General features: G+C 40.5%; 1 pseudogene; it reads right to left on the minus strand.

Moving 5' to 3' along the window:
• Positions 1-8183, minus strand: part of LOC134757267 (uncharacterized) — a 214320-nt pseudogene that overhangs the window by 143677 nt on the left and 62460 nt on the right.

Here is an 8183-nt window from a genome sequence, read left to right on the forward strand (position 1 = left end):
GACTCTGCAACCTTAAAGGAAGAGTGGGGTTCTTTAAAGGAAAGGTGGTGGTGGTTGGGTCATGGGTAACAATGTCTACTGTGTACTTCCTTTCCCAAAACAAGTCCCTGTCTACCGTCAGCATTTCCAAAATTTGAAGATCAAGTGTGGTGTTAACTCATTAACTAATGACTAGACTTTGAGCGGTTGTGGAAGCAAAATCTCAGTGAGTGCCTGGATGTTCTAATTCTGTGAAGTCAGTGAGTGCATATTCTGTACAATACTCTCTTAGCCCAGTGGCAGGTTTAAGGAGTGGGAGAGCGATTTCTATGTTTCGGAAATCAAATACACAAAGAATAAAAATTTTTAATCCCATGATTCTTTGCCCGAGTTTAATTTTTTGGAGAGTTTTTCTTTTAGATTTTCTTTCCCTTCCATTAAACTTTTACTTAGAAAGGTCCCAGCGTTTGGGCAAAGCAAGTGGGAAAGACACTTGCTTGGATTCTCCAGGATAAGGGATTGAAGAGGACTTCTTTCCCCCATTTTATTACTGAATAATGTCACAATAACAATTATTAAGGTGAATAGTCTACAGTGGAAGTTTTTAGGTGCCTTGTCTGCAAAATAATTTGGTTTAGTCAACCCAAGGATGCCTTTGGTTAGCTGGAATGGGAGATGTGCAGGTTAGAGTGGTCTTGGCAAGTCATCCAGGGGGAAATACAGCATTTGGAAGGGCAGGAAGCAGAAGGAATCTCAGGCAAGGGAAAGGCGTGGGCAGAGCCCCGGAGGACAGAACAGGTTGTGGTGGACTTGGTGTCCACATAGACCTAATTAGTGGACTTAGCTTTTGTGTTTTCAAAATTACCACAGTTTGTGTTCTAAAACTGTCATTCTCTTGATTTTATTTTAGACATACTATCTGTGTATTTTGAAATTTAAAATAACAGTAAAGGAGAAACGAATTTATTTTGTTTGAGAAAGAGTTAAAAGGTTAAAACATCTTGATCTTAATAATTTTCTAATGGGAGATTTGGTACACCCCCAGAAGTTGTCTTTGGTTCAGAGAAGAGTCTTCAGATCTAGAAAGGACTTGAGAAGTCCCAGAGAGGTGCTGCATGGTCTGAACCATTTGATTCTCACGACACAATGGATAAAAACAATCTGAACCAGGAAACCATGCAGATGTTCATATTTTGGATAGGGTAAGGTCAGTGCCGTCGTCAGAGGAAAAACTCTCGGCCATCACAGGATGGGAGAGAAAGTTTGAGTTGTGAAGAATACTCAAATGCCATTTAAGGAAACGGGTTCTTCTGCACCTATTCTTTGGAATATTTAGGGCTAAGTTCTTAGTTTTTGACATCATAAAAATGTCAAAGTATTCTGTTCTAAGAGCCATTTCAAACAACTGACTAGAATTTCAGAGCAATTACATGAGAGTAATACCATTAAAATGTTTAAATTACCCATAGTCCTATATCCCTAGCAAGTATGTTCACGCTTGCATGTTCTCTTTTCATCTTTACTGTGTGCATACTTTCTTAGTAATGGCATGTAGACATTGTTTAAGCAGGAATAATTCTCGAGATAATTTTGTATGTTTCCTTTTTTCTTTTTAAGGGTAGGTATTGGGTGGAGGAGCATTATATTTGCAACTTCTCGCAAAACACGTGATTATTTTCTTATAATATTCAATTTTCACCCTCAATAGAGTGTTTTGATTATGTAAGTTAGATAGAAAGTAGAAGGTTCTCTTAGAGAAATTTTAGTGTTTTTTTTTCATAGCTCCTACTTTCAAGAATGAAAAAGGTAAACCAGTAAAATGACACTGTACTTGGTGCTGAATCTATGCTGGGATAGGCATTAAGAGTGACCTTTATTTAAGGTTCTAATTTGCTCATGTTGGGCACTTAGAATGTCAGCTTGTTGCTTTTTGTGAGATTCTGGAAATGGTCCAATTTTACTTTTTCCCCTTGACTCCAGAGTTTTTAACATTGATCTGCTGCTGTTGAGGCATATGCCATTTTGTTAGGCCTCCTCAGGTGGGAATCAGGAATGCTGCTGTGTTCTAGAAAGGTTTTGTTCTTCCTGTAGGGCTGAAGCAGTGCCTACTCAATAGAACCAGTCATCGTGCAAAGAAATGCCACCTGACTCAAAGGCAAAGCCCGAGTGCAGCTTGGAGCAAAGAAGGTATTTTATTAAGAATTTTACATAAACCATAAGATATATTTTATATTACTTTGCGAGCCTTCTTCCTGTCTTGACTTAATTCTTTTTGAGAGAATTCATTTCATTTTCATTTGGTTTGTTTTCTTCTTGTTACAAAGATGATCTATAGAAAATATAGAAGTATAAGAGAATTAAAGATACTAACTGATAATTGCTTAATGATTTAGTATCTGCTTGTTTAGTCTTTGTTATATTTACAGTAGGCAAACATGTCTACCGTTGTAAATTTATTACTGGTATGTATACCCTAGTAAGTTAAAAGTTATACGTACTTTGAAGTTTTGCAAAATTGAGTTCATATTATAGAATTAATTCCTGATGAACTTTTATGTGCTAGGCACTGGTCTTTTTATTTAATTATTTATTTTTACTTTTTTTTCCTCTGTGCCTATGCTTACCAAGTCTTTTTATTTTTTACTTTTTATTAACTCTTTTAATCCTCTGAATAAATTAAAAAGAGGGTATTATTAATATCTGCATTTTGTAGATGAGGTAACTGAGGGTAGGTAACTTGTCCAAGGTCACAGGTGGCAGAGCAAGGATTAAAACTAGACAGTCTGGCTGCCCAAGGCCCAACGAAGAGGAGCTGAGAGCAAGCCACTGGGCAGAAGGATGTTGGTCAGGCTGGTTTCCTGTTCAGTTAACAGGAAACGCAGGCTTAACCTTAATTCTAGGATGTTACTGAGAAAGCCTTCCAAAGCCATAGGTTTTTTACCATGACCATGACTTTTTTTTTTTTTTGAGACAGAGTCTCACTGTGTAGCCCAGGCTGGAGTGCAGTGGCGCGATCTCGGTTCACTGCAGCCTACCTCTCTTGACAGTCCACTGGTTAAAGTGATTCTCCTGCCTCAGCCTCCCAAGTAGCTGAAATTACAGGCGCCGGCCACCACGCCTGGCTAGCTTTTGTGTTTTTAGTAGAGATGGGGTTTCACCGTGTTGGCCAGGCTGGTCTTGAACTCCTGACCTCAAATGACCCACCTCTGCCTCCCAAAGTGCTGGGATTCCAGGCGTGAGCCACCGTGCCAGGACCCAAGGCCCTTAAGTTTTAACGTCTCATTCTTCAGTCAGGTTTTCCTTGTTCCTGCGTGTTCAGCCATTTGTTTTTAAGTTTGTGTTGAAGGAGAAACTAACAATGAAAACGGACTTGTCGACGGAAGAAAAGTAGGAATGGAGCCTCTGGTGCTGTTTGAGTGATCCCTCTGCCCCAGGCCTGGCTGCGCACTGCTGTGTTCTGGAAAGGCGCATTGTACCCTCGCTGTGGCAGGTAAGAGTCCTGTACAGGTGCTCTGCCCACTTTACCTTTCAGGCTTCTGTATCAGCTGTTTTTCCCTTGTAGAATGTGCCCCTGACCTGTGCCCCTGACTTCCACCCCTTAACCCTACCCAATACATCTTTACATGTCTGACCATCAAGACTCTTCTGGGTCATATTCAGTTCATGCTGATATTTTCCCTTCCTCCCCTCTTTAGTCCTTACTATTTTTGCTTTGGTCATGTTATGCTATATTCTTTAAGCCTTTAAAAATTTTGTTGTATCATGGCAGGGGAGAATATTTTATAATTATGCTTTGTGCGTTTTATCTTCCACTCAATGAATGCTTGGTAAATATTTGTTTTATTGAGTATATGACCCTTTTCTAGCTGTACTGTGAACAAAAATGTTCACTGTCTTGTACGTTAACTGCTAAGAATTTGTCAAAAGTGCAGAGATGACATCCAGAACTTGTCAGAATATTACAAAAAGGTCTCTAAGGGCTTGATGGAGGTCTGTAAATTGACTTCATGTGAAAGAGTGTAAGAAGTGAAAATGTGAAGCATGACTGGAGAGCCGGAGTGATAAAGCAAGGGTCCCTTTCTCCAGATCCTTTGTAACAGTGTCATGTGACCTCTTCTAGATCATTCTGAAAGACGATGCCAGCTTGGAACCTAGGAAAGCATCCAGTGGGTTTCTGCATGTTAGGTGGTTCAAATCCTCATTAGCACCTTTGTTTTCTCTGCCTCAGTTTGCTTACAGTGATGTTCTCAGTAGCTGTAATTGCTGTCTGTCTTTGAATATTTCAGCATTTTTTTTTTAGATCACAGGGTATATGTGCATTTTTATTTTACCAAGTGTTAGAATTTTTACCCTGCCTTTGTGGGCTCTGGGTTAGCTACTTGGTTGTTTCATCGTAAAATGATTAGCAGGAAAAACTGTGTGTGTGTGTGTGTGTCTGTGTGTGTGTGTCTGTGTGTGTGTGTGTATTTTAAGTTTCTTAATTGGGTTGGTACATGTAAACCATTTAGAACAGTGCCTGCTGCATACCACATCCCCATCAGTATTCACGTCTCTCATATTCTACCCTCACACTTGATTGATAGTTTGCTTGATTATGTATTTCTAGGTTGAGGATAATTTTACCTTAGAATTTCAAAGTCTGTGCTGTTGTCTTCTAACGAGTCGTGGTGGTGAAGCCTCATGCCATCCTGAGTTTCACTTGTTTATGCATGACTTTCTCCCCAGAAGCTTTTAGGAGTTTGTCTTTTCCTTGGTGAGCTGAAATAGCACAACAGTGTACTTAGTGTGGGTCTTTTTTCATTCATTATGCTGGGTACACCAAATGAACAGGCCTATGGATAGGCTCTTTCAAAGTTGGAGTCTTGAATCTTGTCATATTTTTGTTGTTAACTTTCTCTTTTCCATTTTATTTGTTCATTTGGAAGTGTCTGTTAATTGGATTTTAGACCTCTTGTCTTGAGTCTTGTATGTCACGTTATTTCTAAATGTTTTTTAAATTTTCAGTTCTGGAATATTTTCTTATCTTTCGACTTTCAGGAAATTTTATTTGGACTGTCATAACTTGAAGTTTTGTTTTGGTTATTTATTGTTGCTTAACCAATTATCCCAAAACTTAATGGCCTAAAACTACACATCTGTCTATCTGTCACTACTGTATGGATTACCTGGGGCTAGCTGGACAGTTTTTCTGCTGGTCTCATTTGGCAGCTCTCACTGTGTGGTTAAACAGTGTCAGGGACTGGTCATGTGGATGCTCAGCTGCAGTGGAATGTCTGAGACGGCTTCTGCACCCACAGGTCTGCTGCCTTGGTAATTCTTGATGTGGCCTTTCTCTCTGCATAGCATCTCATCCTCTTGGATCTCTTCATGTGGCTTTTCTTTCTCCCAGAAGGTAGTCAATTCTTATTGTTGGCTTCCAGAAGCACAGAAATGGAGCTGCCAGGAGTTCTTAAGGCTTAGACCTGGAACAGGTCCAGTGTCATTTCTACCACATGCTATAGGTTAAAGTGAGTGTTGGGGCCAACCCAGATTGACTATGGGATGGGCCTGTCTAAGGACATGATGACAGGAGGTATGGCTCATTGGAGACCAACTCCCAAGATGAAGCATGAGTTCTAAGAACTTTTTCTTCTCTGACTATTTCTTATTCATATTGTTTTGTTTTATACATGTAATATATTCACAAGTGTCTTTATGAAGTGATTTTGATACTCTTTGTCTTCTCCCTGGCATCTCCTTGTTCTTTAATAATTTTTTTCCTTAGTTTATTTTGGTCTTATTTTTCTTTTTAAAGCCTTTCCTTAAATATTTATTCTATGTTGCTTATCATTTGTTGTCTTTTTTTTTTGAGACCCAGTTTTGCTCTTGTTGCCTAGGCTGGAGTACAGTGATGTGATCTCGGCTCACCACAACCTCTGCCTCCCAGGTTCAAGCAGTTCTCCTGCCTCAGCCTCCCAAGTAGCTGGGATTACAGGCATGTGCTACCACGCCCAGCTAATTTGTGTATTTTTAGTAGAGATGGGATTTCTCCATGTTGGTCAGTCTGGTCTGGAACTCCCAACCTCAGGTGATCCACCCACCTCGGCCTCCCAAAGTGCGGGATTACAGACATGAGCCACCGCGCCTGACCTGTAGTCTTTTTTCCATTCCTTTATTTGTTCATTCATATTTGAGAGAGGTACTAAAAGACTGGGAGCCGGGGTGTGGTGGCTCACACCTATAATCTCAGTGCTTTGGGAGACCGAAGTGGGAGGATCACTTGAGCCCAGGAGCTCAAGACTAGTTTGGGCAACATAGTGAGACCCCATCTTTACAAAAAAAAAAAAAATAGCTAGGTGTGGTGACACCCATCTGCAGTCCCAGCTACTTGGCAGGCTGAGGCAGGAGGATTGCTTGAGCCCAGGAGGTTGAGGCTGCAGTGAGCTCTGATCATGCCACTGCATTCCTGCATTCCAGCCTGGGTGAAAGAACAAGACCCTGTCTCAAAAAAAAAAAATAAATAAAAATTGATTGGGAGTTCTTTGTGGCCAAGACTTGTGAACTGATAGCTTTAAGGGGAATGTATGCTGATTCCTAATTGTTATCCTCCATCCCTCTATCTTATCTCCTGTTGCAATCTTAAATGATGGCTGGATGACTACTCCATTCCTCTGGATGTAAAATCTACATTCTCTTGCCTGAGGTAGATATGTTTGCTTGGGTTCTGTTTAAGGAGATGGGGCCAGCAGTGTGTTTCAGGGCCTGTAAAATGTGTTCTCTATCCGGGCTTTTGCTTAATCTCTGTTTTCAGTCTTGCCTATCAGTCCCATTGTCGGGGTCCTCGTGTCTGAGTCTAGAACCTTTCCAGGTTGCTGTGGGACAGATTAGCCTCCTTGTTCTCAGTATCCCCCTGACCTCCACCTTTGTTGCTTTGCTCCATGAATTAACCATTTTCCATGTACTGTCATTGTCTAATGAAGATGAATTCTCTTCTGTTGGTAACCCCATTCCTTTTTTGTAATTGTGTGCTTATACAATGTTTATTCTTCACTGTATTTCTATTGGAGCCTCAGGACAAAGAGCAGATGGTGAGAATCTGTGTTCAGTGTTCAGTTTTCCTTCTGTAAGACATGTGCAACTTGTGTTTTTCACTGAATAGATCATGGACTTAATGCATATAGAGCTACTTTGTTTTTCATGATTGTGCCTTCAATTATATGTAGAAATATAATTTGTGAATTGCCTGATGAAATTTTCCTAATTTTGAATTATCTTTGCATTCCTATAATAAACACTGTTAGAATGGCTATGGTAATTTATTTTTGCATTTTTACTTCTGTATTAAATAAGGTTATAGTTTTGTTTGTTTCCTTTAAGGCTGTTATTTCATTTCAGTATCAAGGGTATGCAGGGGAGCTGAGTTGGGAAGCTTTACATCTTTTTTCTAAGATCTAGGATGTAGATCTGGTTTACACAGTAATTTTCAACTGCGGGAGTATTTTGCCTCCTATGGGACGTTTGGAAATATCTGGAGACATTTTTGTGGTCACAACTGGTCATGGTCGGGAGGTCTCATTGGCATTCTGTGGGTAGAGGGAATGTTACTAAATGTCCGACAACACACCAGGAGAACCCTCCACAAAGAATTATCTGGCCCAATGTATCAGTATTGCTGAGGCTGACGAATTCTGGTTTAAATAAATATCCAGTTTGGAGGATGAGTCTTTGTCTTTTTCCTTCTTCTGCGTATTGGTCTCCAGATTTCCCACTTCTTCAGTTAGTTTTCGTAACTGTAGGTGCTTAAAAAAAAAATGAACACTTTGGCCGGGTGCGATGGCTCATGTGTGTAATCCCAGCACTTTGGGAGGCTGAGGCGGGTGGATCACGAGGTCAGGAGATCGAGACCATCCTGGCTAACATGGTGAAACCCCGTCTCTACTAAGCCAAAATACAAAAAATTAGCCAGGCGTGGTGGCGGGCGCCTGTAGTCCCAGCTACTCGGGAGGTTGAGGCAGGAGAATGTTGTGAACCCGGGAGGCGGAGCTTGCAGTGAGCCAAGATCACGCCACTGCACTCCAGCGTGGGTGACAGAGTGAGACTCCGTCTCAAAAAAAAAAAAAAGATGAACATGTCATCCATACTTCTAATGTGTTGTAAAGATGTGTAAAGTTTTCACTTTTTGCATCATATTCACATGTGGCTATATGCCCTTTTCTCTTCAAAGT

The sequence above is a fragment of the Gorilla gorilla genome, chromosome 16 (assembly GCF_029281585.2).
Source record: "Gorilla gorilla gorilla isolate KB3781 chromosome 16, NHGRI_mGorGor1-v2.1_pri, whole genome shotgun sequence".
NCBI lineage: Eukaryota > Metazoa > Chordata > Mammalia > Primates > Hominidae > Gorilla > Gorilla gorilla.